Source organism: Arvicanthis niloticus, chromosome 12 (assembly GCF_011762505.2).
Source record: "Arvicanthis niloticus isolate mArvNil1 chromosome 12, mArvNil1.pat.X, whole genome shotgun sequence".
Lineage (NCBI taxonomy): Eukaryota > Metazoa > Chordata > Mammalia > Rodentia > Muridae > Arvicanthis > Arvicanthis niloticus.
The window spans coordinates 76,315,241-76,333,093 of record NC_047669.1 but is presented as its reverse complement, the minus strand read 5'-3'; the positions used below and the strand labels follow the sequence as shown (position 1 = coordinate 76,333,093).

General features: G+C 45.7%; 1 protein-coding gene and 1 long non-coding RNA gene across 2 annotated transcripts in view; one reads left to right on the top strand and one right to left on the bottom strand.

The window, feature by feature from the left end:
- The window catches only part of LOC143444107 (uncharacterized), a 32,188-nt gene extending 23,443 nt beyond the window's left edge, over window positions 1-8,745 (bottom strand). The window contains exons 1-2 of the long non-coding RNA XR_013113671.1: window positions 8,478-8,745; window positions 461-602 (exon numbers count right to left, since the gene is read on the bottom strand). This is a non-coding gene — a long non-coding RNA (uncharacterized LOC143444107). The remainder of the gene's footprint in view (window positions 1-460; window positions 603-8,477) is intronic.
- The window catches only part of Kcnj6 (potassium inwardly rectifying channel subfamily J member 6), a 228,167-nt gene that overhangs the window by 20,892 nt on the left and 189,422 nt on the right, over window positions 1-17,853 (top strand).

The following is a 17,853-nucleotide window of genomic DNA, read 5'->3' as shown; positions in this document are numbered from 1 at the left end:
GATGGGCGTGTTTTGTAATAGAGACTGCTGATTTGAGCAGCCATGGGGGAAGAAGGTTACTCCAGCGTGGAGTGGACTTATCAGGAGAGAGATCTGAGGAAAACAAGGGCCGGTGGGGGAAGGCTCCTGCCTCAGGATTGTGTATTATTAATCAAGTCATTTATCAAATCAAGCTTTGGTATATTTACTTGGTGTATTTATCTGCAGCTTATTTGCAAAGCATAAAACCTGCAAGCATTGTCCATGGACCAGCCAGGTGCCAATGCTTTAGTAAAACCATTGGACATTAACTCCAGAGCCAAGCACTTTGAAACAGGACTTAGAAGGGTGAAAATGTTAGGTTTCTCTGGCTGGGGCCTGCCCATGGCAAGTAGACAGTGAACCACTGGCATGCACACTTGGAAGAGACAAGCCATGCGCATGGTGTTCTACAGCAGCCAAGATGGCTGCCCCCGCTTACCCCGATGCTTCTGCTCCAACATAGGAGAACTGGTGGATGAACTTGCCTTGATCTGTGATGACTTGAATGTGAAATGTCTCCCGTGGGCTCCTGTGCTGACAGTGCTGTTTGGGGAGGTTGTGAAATCCCGGAACAGGAAGTCCTAGTTGATAGAAGGAGGCCACCCTTGAGTAACTCTTGAATGCTTGGCCCAGCACTGCTTCCTGTCCAATTCTCCCTGTGTTCTGGATACCAAGATGTGAACAAGCCATGTGCTGCAAGCTCACCCTCGCAGACCAAGCCACTCCTGCCACACGTGCCTCCCCTGTCACAAAGTTATGAGCCCAAGTAAACATGTCTTCCCACAGTTGCTTCTGTCGGGTTTTGCCATAGCCATGATAAAATGGGTAGACATGGACGGTGGCTTTTGTGTTTTGTACCTGGATCTACATGTGTCTCAGTATAGGTAAGTGTGTATGTGTTTGCCCATTTATATTAACCCACCCTATCAATGACTGATCAATCCACCAGCTTATCAGTCAATGGACACATGGTATCTATGCATAAACCTGTCCACCTCTCTATAATGTATACTTTGCTTACAATAGATGCTTAGGTTGTCTATCAGGATGTCTACACACTAATCCCACAGGGTTATTATAATTTACCTCTTTGTGTTTTAGTTTCCCTGTGTCCTAGAATAAATGGTGTCTCTTATACTCTAATACCAAAGTGAACATTAGTTGATATAGGTATGGTGGTATATACCTGTAATCCCAGTACAAGGAGACCGGGGGTAAGAGGATCAGAAGATTGAAGCCAGCCTGAGCTGTTTAATGAGTTCCTGGTCTATATAAAGAGACATTGCTTCCAAAAATTCAGATAATTGTAAGTTTGACAACTTTACTTCCAAAAGGAATGACTACCTGGCAGGAACACTAAAATCCAGGTCACTGGGGATGGCTCCTCAGGGGTGGTAATATCTGAGCTGTGTTAGTTAGAGGATGTGGACACGGGATTTCATCTTAAAACCTTGGCTTGCTCATGTATAAAAATGGATATAGTAGGGCATACACCTCAAAGGATCTGGGTGAGGTTGTCTTGAGCCCCTCTTTACGTGACCCATATACTGGCTCAAGTCAGTACCACATGGCCAGCACACTTGCCCAGGACCTAACTCTGCCACCTACTTCTTAAGGTTCTTAACAATGTTTCAACAAGTATTTCTATGTTTTTATTTTGTACTGAGCCCTACAAATCACACAGCTGAATCTGAGCCTGGCAAACATTAGCTGATGTCATTCACGGTCCTATAGACTCTGCATTATCTGAAAGCTCGATACACAGTCGAACTTACAAATTACCTTGTAACAAATGAGTTGCCAACAACTCAACAGAAACTCTGGATGACTTAGTAATCAAAAAATAATAATAAACTACGAGCTGAGAGGCCCTGCAAGCAATACGGGGTGGAGGCTGAGAGATGTTCAGGAGGCAGTGGACAGTGGACACCTGACTGCCTGTTGTCAGCAGGAAATGATTCGTTTCCTGGTGATGGTTTGCATTGAGTCAGTGTGTTCTGGATTGGAGAAGGGCAGCTGGGCAGGGAGGCCAATGGCAAATCCCTAACTAGAATGAGCTGAACACAGAAGAAAGGGGAGAAGGAAGGAGGGAGGAAGGAGGAAGGGAGGAGCAAGGATGGGCACATTTACTGGGAAGACTGCTGTTCACAGGAGCAGATTACTAACTGGAGCATTGGGACTGAGATTTTATTTTAGGATAAGCAGATGAAGGAGTAACATGACTGTCGGAGGAAGACAGAGGGGGTCTGAGGTACAAGACAGAGGATGGCAAGTGAGACCTCCTCCCAATGTGTCGGCTTTCTCAGAGAAAGAAGCTGATGTTTGGCTAAGAGACAGGACAGGCAAAGATGCTGGAGTTTGAGGGGAGGGGCCAGACAGTGAGAAGGGAAGAGTTGGTGGCTTGTCTGTCTCCTACCTGAAAACTCTTTCTTTTATCTGTTTATTTATAACCTCTCTCTCTCTCTCTCTCTCTCTCTCTCTCTCTCTCTCTCTCTCTCTCTCTCTTCGTGTGTGTGTGTGTGTGTGTGTTACCGTGCCATGGCACCCATGTGGTGATCAGAGGACAAACACAGGTGTCAGTCCTCCCCTGCCACTTGATTTCAGACCTGGTCTCTTGCTGCTCTCCACTGTGTACACAAAGCTCGCTGGCCGACATGGATTGTCCTGACTGTCTCCCATCTCACTATAGAATCCCTGAGATTACAAATAAATACTGTGTCTGGCTTTATGAGGGTTCTGGGGATCCAAATTCAGGTCATCTTAACTTGCAGGGCAAATTCTTCACCCAGTAGGTCATCTCTCTGGTCCCTAACATGAGTTATTAATGAACTTGTTTGGACGTGTGGACATTCATAGCTCAGATAACTGACATTAAGCTCCAGGCTAATAAGGGTGATATTCGTGACACTCACTTCTTGCAGGTTGGCAATTCACTGAGCAGGATGGTTGAAAAAAATCTGATCAGAATGTGGTCCGATAGCCACACCTGTCTGCCAGGCTTTATCCAGGCATCCCCAGGGACAGATTTTTAGAAAAAATTATTAACATAATTTAGTTTTGATTTACCCAACTGTATTTAAGGTTCCTCGTGACAGTTCCCTGGAATGACTCATGTGAAGGGCTTGCCACAAGCTGAGCCAGGAATAAGTAAATGGCCATCATGGTCATTAGCTAATACAATACTACTCTGTGATAAAAATAAAATAATGATTGCTGTGTGCACAGTTGTGTCTTCCCTTCTTCTGAGTGCTCTGCCAGGTGGAGAGATGAGAGGCATCTCCTGCCTGTGTGCCACAATTTCCAGCCCCTGGAAATTGGCATGAATGAACTCAGAATGTGGTGCCCAGATTCATTCCTGTGTTCCAATGTCTCTCCCTGAGCCTGATAGAAGCAATTAGACTTTTCCAAGGGCTCATAGAGATGGTTAAATTACAAGAGACAACCTCATATAAACTAAGTGCACTAAGTACCAGGATATAAGGTACAGAGCCAACCTGGGAAACATCTCCTGGGGGAAAACCAATAGAAAAGACAAAAAGGATCAGAAGCCTTACCTGGGAGCCTGAAACCTGAGGTTCAACAGCCCACTTAGTGAGTGAGTGTTACCAAGCCCCTATAATCAATATCATATTCACACTATAGGTTGTGAGTCCCCAGGAGGCCAAAACCTTCTAACTGGTAGCCAGTATGCCCCATCACCTACCATGAAGGAAAGCTGCATGTTCATGGTGAGCCCCACCCACCCCAGGTCCAGACCTCAGATGGCCGATCCTCCGAGTCTCCTCATATGTCCCAGGTTTTCTGTAGTGTTTGGTGTCCTCAGCACCATGGGTTAGACTTTCAACCTGGGCTGGGCTATTCCACCCTGGAAGACACACTCTCTCTCTCTCAATGATCCTTAGAGATAACATTCCACATCATCAATGAGTTTTACTTAGTTCTCAAAGAACTGTCTGCAACTCGGTTCTACACGAACCGATTCACATGGGCTTATTACCATCCATGCCCCAGAAAACTTAATTTTAACGATGTTTCTACATTTGCTTATTCAGTGATTAGCTTCCTCCCAAAATAAGAGGAGAGCTAAACTGTATCTCCGTGGTTAACTTGCCTTGTAACCATCTACGTGCTAAATTTAAGAAAGAAAGAAAAAAAAAACAAAATCCATATGTTTCGAGCTTATTTGTTATTTTAAAGCCATCAAAACATTTTAACAGCTGCTTAATGCCCAAGAATCATTCTGATATTTCTTAATAGGCTTCCAAAAATCTTTGCCTTAAAAAAAATTAACAAAACAAGAGAAGAAACAGGTGGCTGTGTTTTATGAATGAGAAATACAGAAAAACACCCAGCCTCTGTTGCACTGGGCACATTTCACAACACAATCCCATCTCTCTGTCACCAGCCAGTCAGCAGGATACCCATCTATCTACAAAGCCACACTGGCCCTGGGATAGCTTCTTCCGGATCTGAAGAGAAGCCATGAGTCACATAAGAAGGGTACCCACAAATATGGGTTTAGTCGTTATTCTAGGGACATCTCAGAGCCCAGGCAAGAACGTCCCAGACTCTTGTCCTCTTCAAAGGATACAGTGGCCTCTGCTCCTTGTATGTCCTCCTCTGAACATTCTGCCGGATGGACAGGTAGGAGGTGTCCAGGGTCCACATCTGCCCGTACATCATACCATGATTGCGAGCCACAGAGAGCACCCAGTTCAGACTCAAGATGGACTTACCTATTAGTCTATAGATACATCAAAGCAGGACATTCATACATCAGGGAAAGGAACACAACGTACCCCCTGTGGTGACGAGGTCCATGGTGTCCTCTGCTACCTTGTCTCCGTCTTAGACGTAGGCATCACCATCACCACCACCGCCAGCAATACCACCAGCACCACCACCACCACCACCACCACAACACTGTCTGGTTGTGATCATTCTTAGTTACTGAAGACTGTCCCTACCAAGTTCTCACTATCCAGAGAGCATGGGAGAGTCAGTGAGGTCCTCAACATCAAGACAGGAAGTGAAAAAGACATATGGGGAGTCATAGTTGATGGTGCATCTCTCAAGATTTGAATTCATGGTGGAGTCAGTGCTACAGATGAGAAATTCTCCAGCTCAGGCCTTGAGGCTCATGGGAGCAGCAGGTCAAGTTCAGGACTAGAGACAGCACCCACCTGCAGATGAAAGAACAGGAAGAGGTCGAGGGACAAGGTAGCCGTCAAATTATCCTTTGTTGTGAGAGGACACTGCTGAAAAACGTCATGGCAGACTTCGAACACTTCAAAAATAGGAATGCCTGATTATAAAAAGAATTGATTTGTTACGTTGCCTTGTGTCTGGATTTTAAACTACTTCAAACGTCTTTTTGGGAGCTGCTTTTATTCACACAAAAGCAACTTCCCAAATTGTTTCAAATACATTTCCGCTGTTCTGTCTGGAGTTCCTCAAATTATTCCAGCAGAGCTCTGAAAGCAAATCGGAGGGATGTGTTTTCTGCCGTATAGTCTAGGTTTGAGGGAGCCTAAGAGACAGCCCTAGAGATGGGTTGGGTGGGTTTGGGTTCCTGCCAGCAAGGAACCTGAGCCTCAGCCAAAGAGATAAACACTGGGCTTCGAGCAAAACAGATGTTTAACAGGTCTGATCCGATCCGCTTCCCAGATCTTTGTTCAATGGCAGCTATTGCTGGTGTTATTGCCTTCACATCTGCACATCGATCTGATCCAGTCAGTGCTGCAACCTGTTGTCAGGAGGCCAAGGGAAATGCTCCATGGGCCACATGTGCAGGAGCAAGAAGTGCCTGCTCACTGTACCCACCTAGGAGAACTGAGGTCTTCTTTTACATCATTCGACCTCTGCAGAGTCTGGAGGAAACACTGAGTTTGTACCCACCTGTGATAACCCTCTGCCAGCTCCCGCTGTCCTCAGAAAGCTGCCTTCCACAATCCAGGAGTCCCTCACTTAACCTGCTACTACTAAAGCTAAGGTGCCTTGGCCTTCCAGTCAGCCTCAATGCCAGGGAAAGGATGAGCAGGCTTCTAGAATCCACCCCTTTCAGGAACTAAAATGGACAGACCTTGCTGCCTAGTTCAGAATCATGAGTGACACATAAATCTGAAGCAAACATCAGGATAAAGTTGCCATGTTGCCCTGCAATGGGAGAAGACCCAGAGTGAGTCAGACCCTGGCTCATTCCTTCACGCCCCTCCAGGCCGTCAACCACCTGTAGCCTGTGTAGAAATTTATCCACTCTCTGTCAGAGTTTGAAATGGGCAGATGAAGTGAACCCACATTGCACATATCTGAGGGCCCGAGGCCAGTCTCCCTGTCCAAACCTGGCTCAGCTAGATATGAGAACTATAGAAGCTGACGACCAAGAACTGGTTCTAAACTGAAAATTCCAGTTTTTCCTTTCGGGCTGTGTAGACACTTCCCAGATCCACTCTGCAAATTCATATACGAAGTAGTCCTAACAGACAGCAGGTATTCAAACTCCCATCATTAAATTTTAGAAAAGCCAGTAAGATGGCTCAATGGTAAGAATGCTTGCTGCTAGATCCAATGACCTGAGATCAATCCCCAGATCCCACATGCTGAAAAGAGAAACAGACTTCTAAAAGTTGGACTCTGACCTCCACACACACACATGTACACACACATGTGCATACACACACATACACATGTGCATATAACACATGCACACATGCATGCATGCACATACATATACATAGATACCCACTTATGCACACACATACACATATGCACATACACATGTACATATACACATATATACACACATGCACATACACATGTGCATATACACATATATACACACATGCACACATACACACATATACACACATGTGCACATACACTTGCACACACACATGCACACACATATGCACACATACATACACACATGTACACACACACATACATACCCACATGTGCACACACAATAATTGATTAGATTAAAAATTTAAAGCAATAAAATTTAGAAATGGAGTGGTCTGTATGTGGAATGTACCTTGGACACACATAACCATGAAATGGTGGTCCTAGTGCCAATGGCATCTTCTCTCAGGCAAGGATGCCCGTTCCTCTACATCCCCAGGGCCAATATCGACTTCTCCCTCCAACTGACTGCTACACAGACAGGTGCCACAGTCCCAAGAAAGAGCTCACTGCCAAGATTCAGGGCTCAAGATTCACGAAATCTTACTGTCCCTCCTAGGGCCACTGTGTGTCTCACCCAGTGAATAACAGACACTCTGCCATCATTCTCCGCCTTCATTTTGTTCTTCTAATCCATGAGCTAGACACTAGCCGAACAGCTTGAGCCCCGTGCTGTAAAACCATCGCCCACACAAATAGCTTCCATGAATGTTGTGTTCCAAAGAACACATTTGCCTTGTTTTATAACCACCAGCCCCACCGCTCCCTGACTCTGCCCTGCCCAGCATGGGAGCCCATCATAAATCAGCCCAGAATATTACTCTGGGTTTGAGCCCTGTGAGATTGCACAAAGACTGGTCCTGGGCTAGTATATTTCCAGGTCTTTGAAGCTAGTCATCTGTCTGTCTTAATGAACTTATGCTCAACTCCTTTTTCCTTGTGGACATGTGGACCTCTAGGGTGGGAGAGCTGTCAAGTCCTGTTGCTGCTTTCCCTACATCCCCAGAAGTTATCCTTCTGCGCTTTGTCTGAAGCTCAGCTTTAAGTCTGGAAACTTCTCTGAGCAACAATCTGTAGAGAGCAAAGGAAATGATATTTCATCTTAGCTATAAACAAAATATGTAGTGCACTTGTTAAAAAGTGTGTGTGTGTGTGTGTGTGTGTGTGTGTGCACATTCATACATGGGAGCATGCATGTGTATGTACGTGCATGTGTGTGTGTGTGTGTGCGCGCGCGCACATGTGTGTGCATGCCAGTAGAGACTATGGGTTTATATCAGGTGTCTTTATCAATCACTTTCCACCTTGTAGTTTGAGACAGAGCCACTCACTGAACCTGGAGCTCACTGATTCCACTAGGCTGGCTGGCCAGTGACTCCAGGTCTGTGTCTGTCTCCGTTCTCTGAGTACGAGGCCGCAGCTGTTCACCTCTGCACACGGCTTGTGTATGAGTGCTGAGAATCCTAACTTAAGACCCTCCCCCTGTGCAACAAACACTCTACTGACCCAGCCGGCCCACAAAGCACACTACTTTTCATAGTCTAGATACATATAGGACTTAATTCTATAGCATTTTCCTTTTATTTTACAAAAGAGGTTGTATTTTAGTTAATAACGTAAATATCTATGGTCACTGATCTCTTAGAATCCACCTTGGAGTTACCAGTCATTGTCTCTCCTCACAGGTGGAAACATTAAGGAAACAGTAGCTTCCTCCCCACCGCAACCCACCCCACCCCCACTTGGCCCTTGACATCTGGCAAAGCCATCCTCACCTCAACAAGAGACTGAAGATAGGAGACACAGGGGAGAGGGATCTCCAGTGAGCAGAAGTCTGGGCTGAAGTCTGAGTCTCCCAGTGGCTCCACAGTCCCTATTCCTGCCCCAAGGTCTGCATTTATACAAAAGAACTAAGCAATTTCTGCCACCATGCCTGGCACTTCCTTCTCAGCCATCCCCAGCAGGAAGACTAAGTCACAATGAAGTGAGCGCACACCCAGCTCTTTGGAAACAGTTGACACAAAAATCTAAAATAAGAGGCACTGTTAATATCTTAGAGTCGATGACCTTGGATGACCCTCCCCTGGCAGCTCTGGCCTCCCCCTTCTGCTCATCAGCTCCTTGGTAGCCTAATTGTTGTGGCGTATTTACCATCCAGCCTTCTGTTATTTTTATCATATGGTTTTCCGCCATCTGCTCTGTGCTTCTACAGATGACATTGCTCTTTGCAAGGTAAGGTCTGTTTGCCACCCAGGCTTTATTCTCTCCTACTACACGCCGTCCACATCAGGTGTGGTTTCCGGAAGCAGGTGGGATACAAACCGCTAACGTGCAAACAAATGTTTATATAAAGGTACTTCAGAAAATAGAGCTAATTCCAAAAAAAAAAAAAAAAAAAAAAAAAAAAAAACTATAAACACCTCTTAACATAATCTTAGAAGATATGATTAATGATCTGTAGATTTGACCTGAATAGAGACAGTGAATAAGGAATGGGTTGGGCAGATGGCTTAGTCCATAAAGTGCTGGCTGTATCTGAGTGAGAACCTGAGTTCGGTACCCAGAACTCACAGTAAAATGACGGCGGGGCATGGCAGCTAGCCGTCAAAATACAGGTGGGTCCTGGGGTTACTGGGCAGACAGCTTAGCCTGGTCAGTGAGTTCCACGCCAGTGAGAAAGAGGACGGCGGCATGCATGAGCACATGTGTGCACACGTGTACTCACCTTCCACAATAAACCTTCACTGTGACCATTCCCTGCCACCAGGTTGGCTGTATGGATCATCCTTGGGGGCAAGATGCCAGGCATTGCTTATTGGGTGTGTTTGCCATCCTCACCTCTGAAGTCAGTGTTGCCTGGGACCTTATGTGTATGTATCAAACACACCTCAGGGGCTGTTAAAAATCATTTTCTAAAAAACTAAGGAAACAAAAATCACAATTCTTATGCAAATGAAAGATGGATGTGTCAAAGATTTTATTTAACTCATTGATTAAATATCGAAGAAAATCACGCAGATGTCACAGAGGGTTCAATAAAAAGCTGAAGACAGACGAGTGTGTAGACTGGGAGAAGGATGAATGGCTGTGTCCACGAGGAGACGAGAGAGAGGAGGGAGACCGTTAGGAGATCGACCTGGCAGAGTTTATTTGCAGGTCTCCACACTGTGATCGTTTTGCATTATTAATCAGACTAATTATAATCGTGCTACTACCAGGCCGCTACAATTCACAGATTACAGGAAGAACTCAACAACAGTTAATAGCGAGAGTCGGGAAACCTAGAAGGCGCTCTGTAAACAGTGCACCGCTTTCGCTGAAGACACCAGCAGTCTTCATGGCATGTTCTGGTTCCACACGAAGAGTGGCCATCCTGCTGTGCTCGGCCCTTGGCTGTCCACTTCCCTCTGTGTTGTCCAGGTCTCTCTCGGCCTGGTGTCAAGTACTAGGGCTGAAGTTCTGACTTCCCAGGGATTAAATGGACCCACTCACTCCTCTCTGCTGAATTCCTGACCCCTCTTCTCTTGCCCACCCTTGCTTCCCACCAACTAAGCGGGTGATGAGGCTCAGTGTTCAGTTACCACATCTGACCTCGGTATCCAGCTAAAGCCAAAGCTGCACAAAGACACAGGAAAGTCAGCTTCCTGGTTCAGTGAAACAGAGTCCGGGACTCCAGGTCATGCTTCCTCTTTCTATCCATCTGTAGAAACCTGACCGTATGTTCTCAGTTTGTCAAATATAATTTACTGTTAAATTCACCGTAGGTATAGCCATTAGAGTTCAGTCAAAGAAACAGAGCTAGCTGGCCATCCAGAGTGCTGGGGTCCATCTGCAGCTGCCTCCTATGCCACTATCCCTGGACATCACATCTGGATTTTTACTTGGGTTCTGGGGTTCCAAATTCAGGTCCTCATGCCTAGGTGATTGAGGATGTACCCATCCATCCCCCTGGCCCATGAGGATCTGGACTGCCAACATGATAGGATCTAGATCAGAATGGAGATAATTGTGAATCATGTCTAGGCACACCTCCGAGAGTCTTTCCCAAAAGGCTTACCTGAGGTGTAAAGATGCATCCTAAATGGGGACAGAATTGTCCTGGGGGGGGGGGGGGACCCTGACCTGACTGAAAGGGAGAGGAGGTGTGAACACTGGCATTCCTCTCAACTATACACGAAGTGTGACCAACTGCCTCACGCACACACACACACACACACACACACACATGACTGTTACTCTCTGCCGTGACGGACTGGACCTCAAACTGTGAGCCAAAATAAACTTTTTCCACTCTAAGGTTCTTTTGTTACAGCAATGGAAAGCAGTAATGAATGCAGCCACTGTTCTAAGAAGAAAGACGATTCAAGTATCAGATGTTATCTTCCTCTGCCTCTGTCAAAATTCAGTTCTGGACTAAAGCACACTGACATGAAAATCAGCCGTTGCTTCTGACATGGCTTGGAACAGTCAGTCCCCTTACACCTCTAGCTGCTGTTGGGGGGATCTCCCACCCAGCCGCTAGATCTGCCATCCCAGGCCATTCAGTCTCGACCTCCGCCCTGACAAGATGGCAGAAGCTCACCTTTCCACCCAGAGCTTCCCAAAACACAAACCTCTGCACTGTCAGAGGATGACATGAGGCAGAGTGACTTTTGAAAGATCAATGTGTCTCACATGCAATCTGAGCAGCGCACACAAGTATCAGCTAAGTGTAATTTCAGAGCCAGAGCCTTTGTGTCATAAGCCCATTAGCGTTTAATTCCGCCTAATTATGCATTTTGTCACGGGTCGCAAAGAATTTGTAGGAATCCGTTTTAATAATATTTAATAACATTATTTCTTTATGCACAAAAAAACAATTTTAGACGTCAACTCCACACTGACATCATAGCAAAATTTGGTCCGAAACATCAAAAGCATGAATATCTATCGCCAGATGTACTTCTAGAAGAATACATTCCCGGGGGCTCTGTAATAAAATAGACATGGCTCTTCTCACACACACTCCGCCCCCAACCACTCAAAAGCATATTTGCAAGGTGCCTAAGCTGGTACTCTCAGTGTGCTCTGTCGGGGTTAGGAGGGCGGAGGCAGGTCTGTGACAGGAGAGTCATTGCTCTCTGATCCAGTGGGAGGCTGTGGTCTCAGCTCCTTCAGAGGCAAAATAACTAGTTCTAGGTTGGTCATAGTCCTCTGAAACATATATTAATGGGTCAGCAGTCACACGTTTAAACTATTAATAAGTCCGAAATAAAGCCTAACCTTTAAACCCAGGAGAAAAGCACAGAGCATGCTCTGCCCAGCTCCTCCTCCGAAGCCTTCATTTCTCTCAGCCTTTAATGAGTATGCCCCTCCGTCCATGTTCTCATGTTCATCTGGTCAGAGTCTTCCTGGCTCTTCCATTCTGCCTCTGGGAAAAGCCTCAGGACTGCGCTTTCTTGTGCAGTTCTTATTCCCTGTTTGTTAACCCACCTCTGAGTTCTGAGGGGGCCACAAAGGAATTGCATGGTGTCCTACCCTGGTCAGAATGTCCACTGCTGCCTTCCTGTGAGGGCCCGGGGTTGTCTGTAGGAGAAGCTTCTCAGCTTCCACATCGAAGGCGTAATAATTCTTCATTACAAGACTGCTCAAATTCACTCAACAGTGCAATCCACCAGAAGGTGGGTGCAGCACACTCAGAGGAAAGAACACAGTTGCTTCTTGGTCCCCGACCATCTATGTGGAAGCCACCCAGGGATGAGCCGGGCGCCATGGGTACAGTTTCCGGGCTTTTCCCAATGTTCTGGGTGAAATCAGGGTCGTAATTGTTTCCAAGGTTTAAGCTTATAACACAGCTTTCCACAGACAGTTAAAGTTGAGTTTGGTGTTCGCAAATAGGACTGAAAGGGTGTGTGTGTACATGTGTGTGTATGTGTGTGTATATATGTGTATGTGCCTGTGTGTGTGTGTGTGTGCAGTATCTGTATACTGATCACAATTAGAAACCAGAAAATGTACATTAGAAGAGTCCCCTGACCAAAGATACACACAGACTATTTAGTGTAAATAGTGACCCCCCCTCTAATTATGAATATTGAAGATAAACTTGGACTTGAAATTCACATGCATCTGGGGGGGGGGGGGGAGAGATTGTGCTACAGTCTCTTCATCCTGCTTTCTGCAGTTTTAATGAAAGCCAGGAATTATCACATAGAAAGCTCTAGAAATAATCCAGGTTTTAAATAACTTTTATTACAGTATATTAGTATAATTGCTCTGCTTTAGTATTGGTTATGGTTATTGTGTTATTTCTAATTCATAAACCTTCTATAGGGTGTACAAATACATGATACACACAGAACCAAAAGATATCAGGCAGCTGTGGGGGTCTTGGAATCCTTCCCATCCACCTGAATGAGAAGGAGTGAGGCTTATTGAAAAAAAAAAATTGAAAGATCGTCTCTTTCTGTAGACTCACAGGAGGAAGCCCAGCCATAAGCCACCTGCCCCCTTATGTAAAGTCAGTACCCCTGCTAAGAAGGCTGCATCCACTTTTCATGAGGTCACCCGGCAGCAAGGCCAGGCAGGGACCAGGCTCCTGTGTATGGTAGGATGGGGTTACAAAGGTATGCACGCCCCATCTGGAGATACACACTGACTTACAGCCCTGTCCCTGCATGGTCTTCTCCATTGTCCAAGCAACAAGTCACCCAGGAGCACAGCATAAGTACCTCACACGACTTCTGTCTTAGTCAGGGTTTTACTGCTGTGAACAGACACCATGACCAAGGCAACTCTTATAAAGGACAACATTTAATTGGGACTGACTTACAGGTTCGGAAGGTCAATCTATTATGATTAGGGTGGGAGCACTCCAAAGCCAACAATAGCTCAGGCTGCCACGTAGAGAACAGGCCACGCACGAGAGGCCCAAGAGGTGAAGCAAGAAGGCCGGTTACAATACACCTGGTGAGAAAATCTGGTGGCTCCCACCTCAACCGCTTGCAGATGGAGAGAAACAAACTTAGCATCTACCTAGAGAGTGGGGCGTTGTGCTCTTCCTCACTAAAGAGCGTGAGCTCAAGTTGGTGAAATATTGTCATAGCTGAGGTGGTTGGAGAATAACACAGAGCTAATGGCAATGGTGGAGAGAGAAGAATTCGTGTGGGACAGAACTGTGGGTGTGTTGGGGATTATTCCTGCCAGAGAAGGCGACACACCTGCGTGGCTGTAAACGTCACGTGTTATTCCCACCCACCTGGAGCGGTGCATGCTGGGTCTGTAAACGTCACATGTTATTCCCACCACCTGGAGCGGTGCATGCTGGGACCATGCTCCCCTGGGGGTCAGGAGGGGAGAATAGTACATGTGTGAGGCACCTACAGGAGCCATGGTGGACAGGACTCATAGGGTAAATGTGGAAGAGAACAAGCCTAGAGGCAGGAGACCAGAGTCTGGAGGTGAGCTGAGATACTGTTCTGTTAACTCAGGCGCTTGAAAGGGAGACCCTCGACCACTCAGAAAAGCTCAAAGCCCTGGTCCATTGTATCTTAAGATCGAGATTTCATTTCTTACCTTTCTTTTAGTTGACTTCAACTTTCTTTTGAAACCAGGAAATTTCAAACACAAGTAAATCAATAAAACCATTTGCTGGCCTGCTCAAACTCACTGTGAACTGGAGAGGTGGTGGTAGGCTTTAATCCTACCACTGAGATATGATTAAACCTCCATGAGGCCTTCAGAAGCCCTGAAATAAAAAGCCAGATATTCCCGGTGCCTGGTGCATCTCCAGTTCACCTGTGGAGCTCTGGAGTGCTATCTATATTTTGGGAAAGTAATAAAAAGATATAGTTAAAGCAAAAATTACCCTCTCTGGGATTACACACGAGGAAAACCCTCCCAATCCTTCGTGTGTGCTCCAGATCACATGAATAGAGGTCTCCAGAATGAGGAGTCTTGGCAGCATTTGCATGCCTTTGCAGAGACCCCTATTCATGTGCTCACACGTGTGTCTACGGGTTCTCAATAATATACACTATAGCATTTAAACTACATGATTTATTCCTCAAAAGCAAGTTTAACACCCAAAATTGCCAGGCACGGTGGCACATGTCAATAATCCCAACACCTGAGAGATGAAGGTAAGGGGTTCATCAATGTGTGATTCTCCTCAGCAACACGGCAAGTTCAAACCCAACCTGGACTACATGAAAACCTGTCTCAAGAGAAGAAAACACTAGAGCAAAAAGATAAAACAAACCAAAAGTTTGTACATGACTCGTTTTTTGTTGTGGTTCTTATTGTTGTTGTTGTTTTGTGTTGTTTTGTTTTAAGTAGCTTTAGCTTAAGAATGTACCTTGAAGGTTTTATTTTTATGATAATTTTATAAAACTGTATTTGGTCCTTAGTTTTGTATTTTCCACTAAGCATCCAAGTCATAGGTATATTTTTCTTGTTCTTTGCCTCGTTTTTGAAATCTGGCAAATCTGATAGGCTGATTCTGCCCTTCCTTCGTTCTTCCTGTATCCTCAAACTCTGATCCCAGCTGTCCGGACAGACCCTGCTCTCTCTGCCCCACACTGTATTTATGTTTGTGGCCTTCAGTTTTCCGGTTCCACCTCTTTTCTTCTTCCTCCTTCACCACCTGGTGGCGATTAAATCTTCCACCGCTCCTACTTCGTGTGGAATGAACTTCATTTCCTTGAATAATTTTCCTACAGTTCCCTGCTTGTTTGTTTTAACTTTATTTTTTTTACTTATTCACTTTACATCCCTCTCACTGCCCTCCTCCTGCAACCCTTCCTCCATGCCCCTTCCCCTTCTCCTCTGAGAGGGTGGGACCCCTGGGTATCCTCCCAACTCTGGCATTTCAAGTTTCTGGGAGGCTAGGTGCTTCCTCTCCCACTGAGGCCAGACAAGGCAGCCCAGCTGAGGCTTCTGTTTTAAACATGACTGGCCGCTCCCATCCTGTAAATGCTGGCCCCTCCCATCCTGTAAATGCTGGCCCCTCCCATCCTGTAAATGCTGGCCCCTCCCATCCTGTAAATGCTGGCCCCTCCCATCCTGTAAATGCTGGCCCCTCCCATTCTGTAAGGAGAAGCACTTGGCTCCTGCTCGTCCTCCTTTGTTGGAGAATGTTTCAAAGTTACTGTTTTCACTTCTCTTGTAATTTCTTATTTTATTTTATTTTATTTTATTTTATTTTATTTTAATATGTGTGAGCATTTCGCCTTCATGCATGTCTGTGTGCCACATGTGTGTGTGGTGGCCACAGAGAGCAGAAGAGGGTGTCAAATCCCCTAGAACTGGAGTTACAGATGGTCGTGAGGCACAACATGGGTGCTGAGAAGTGAATCCAGGTCCTCGGGAGGAACTGGTTTAATGCTCTAACCACTGAGCTCTCTCTTAGCCTCTTCCTCTATTTGTTTCTGTAATCAAAGATTCCAAGACTGCTTCTTCCTTGACTATCTGTAAAATGGGTTCATTAATCTCTGCATCATTTACTGTCTGTTTCTCATCCTTCCAGAAAGCTGCCGGGGTTTGTCTCTGGGAGGCCTTCAAAACAGACTCTCTGGAATTCTGTCCGATGCCTGTGTCTTCAGGAATATTCTCTCTCTCTCTCTCTCTCTCTCTCTCTCTCTCTCTCTCTCTCTCCCTCCCTCCCTCTCCCTCTCCCTCTCCCTCTCCCTCTCCCTCTCCCTCTCCCTCTCCCTCTCCCTCTCCCTCTCCCTCTCCCTCTCCCTCTCCCTCTCCCTCTCCCTCTCCCTCCCCCTCCCCCTCCCCCTCCCCCTCCCCCTCCCCCTCCCCCTCCCCCTCCCCCTCCCCCTCCCCCCTCCCCCTCTCTCCCCTCTCCCCCTCTCCCTCTCTCCCTCTCTCCCTCTCTCCCTCTCTTCCTTCCTCCCCCTCTTTCCCACTCTCTCTCCCTCTCTTCCTCTCCCTCCCCTCTCCTTTCCCTCTTTCTCCCTCCCTCCCTCCCTCCCTCCCTCCCTCCCTCCCTCCCTCATTTTGCCTTGATGCCAGTGTGACTATGCAGAGCTTATTCTATCGGCTTTACCACTGAGTATCATCATGGGGAAGTCTAAACATCAGTTATTTCTCTTCGCAGCATTCAGTGTCTGCAGAATTATTTTCTGGAGCCAAGTAACCATGCCAGGCTATGTATCAATCAATGCCTATGAACTTCCAAGATACAATAAATATAGTAGCTATAGTAGACAGACACAGTAGGTCAGTATAGTAGATAGGTGTAGCAGGTATACAAGACTGGTGTAGCATGTTTATGTGGTATATAGGTGTAGCAGGTATAGAAGACTGGTGTAGCATGTTTATGTGGTAGATAGGTGTAGCAGGTATAGAAGACTGGTGTAGCATGTTTATGTGGTAGATAGGTATAGCAGGTATACAAGACTGGTGTAGCATGTTTATGTGGTAGATAGGTGTAGCAGGTATAGAAGACTGGTGTAGCATGTTTATGTGGTAGATAGGTGTAGCAGGTATAGAAGACTGGTGTAGCATGTTTATGTGGTAGATAGGTGTAGCAGGTATAGAAGATGATATGGTACATTGATATAGTGGATGTAGTATAGTAGATTGATATAGTTGACAGACATGGTAGTTATAGTAGATTGGTATAGAGTAGACATAGTACATAAATACCCCCTATCAATGTTTAAAATTGTCTGAAAGTTTTCTTTCCAATGATATGCCCATTTTCTGACTAACCACTGTTTCCTTCTTCAAAGATACAAACTACGGAGTTGGAGAGATGGCTCAGTGGTTCTTGCAGAACACTGAAGTTCATTTCCCAGCACCTATAACAGGCAGCTCACACCCACAGGTCTGTACCTCTTAGCTCCAAGTGATCTCTAGCCTCTGGCCTCTTCTCACACAGCTGCATGTACTTACACACACAGAATTCACAATAATACAAATAAATCTTTGTTCTTAAAAATGCATGAAGCAAGTGCACACGGAGTCATCTCTTTCATCTTTTACATCTGTCATTTTCTATCAACCATTTTTGTGTTCTTATACTTTACCATTTTATGAATTGTATATGCCATGTCTGTGTGTGTGTTTATGTGTGTGGGTGTGTGTATATATGTGTGTGTATATATATGTGTGTATCTATAATGTATGTGATATATATGTATATGTGTATAACGTATGTAT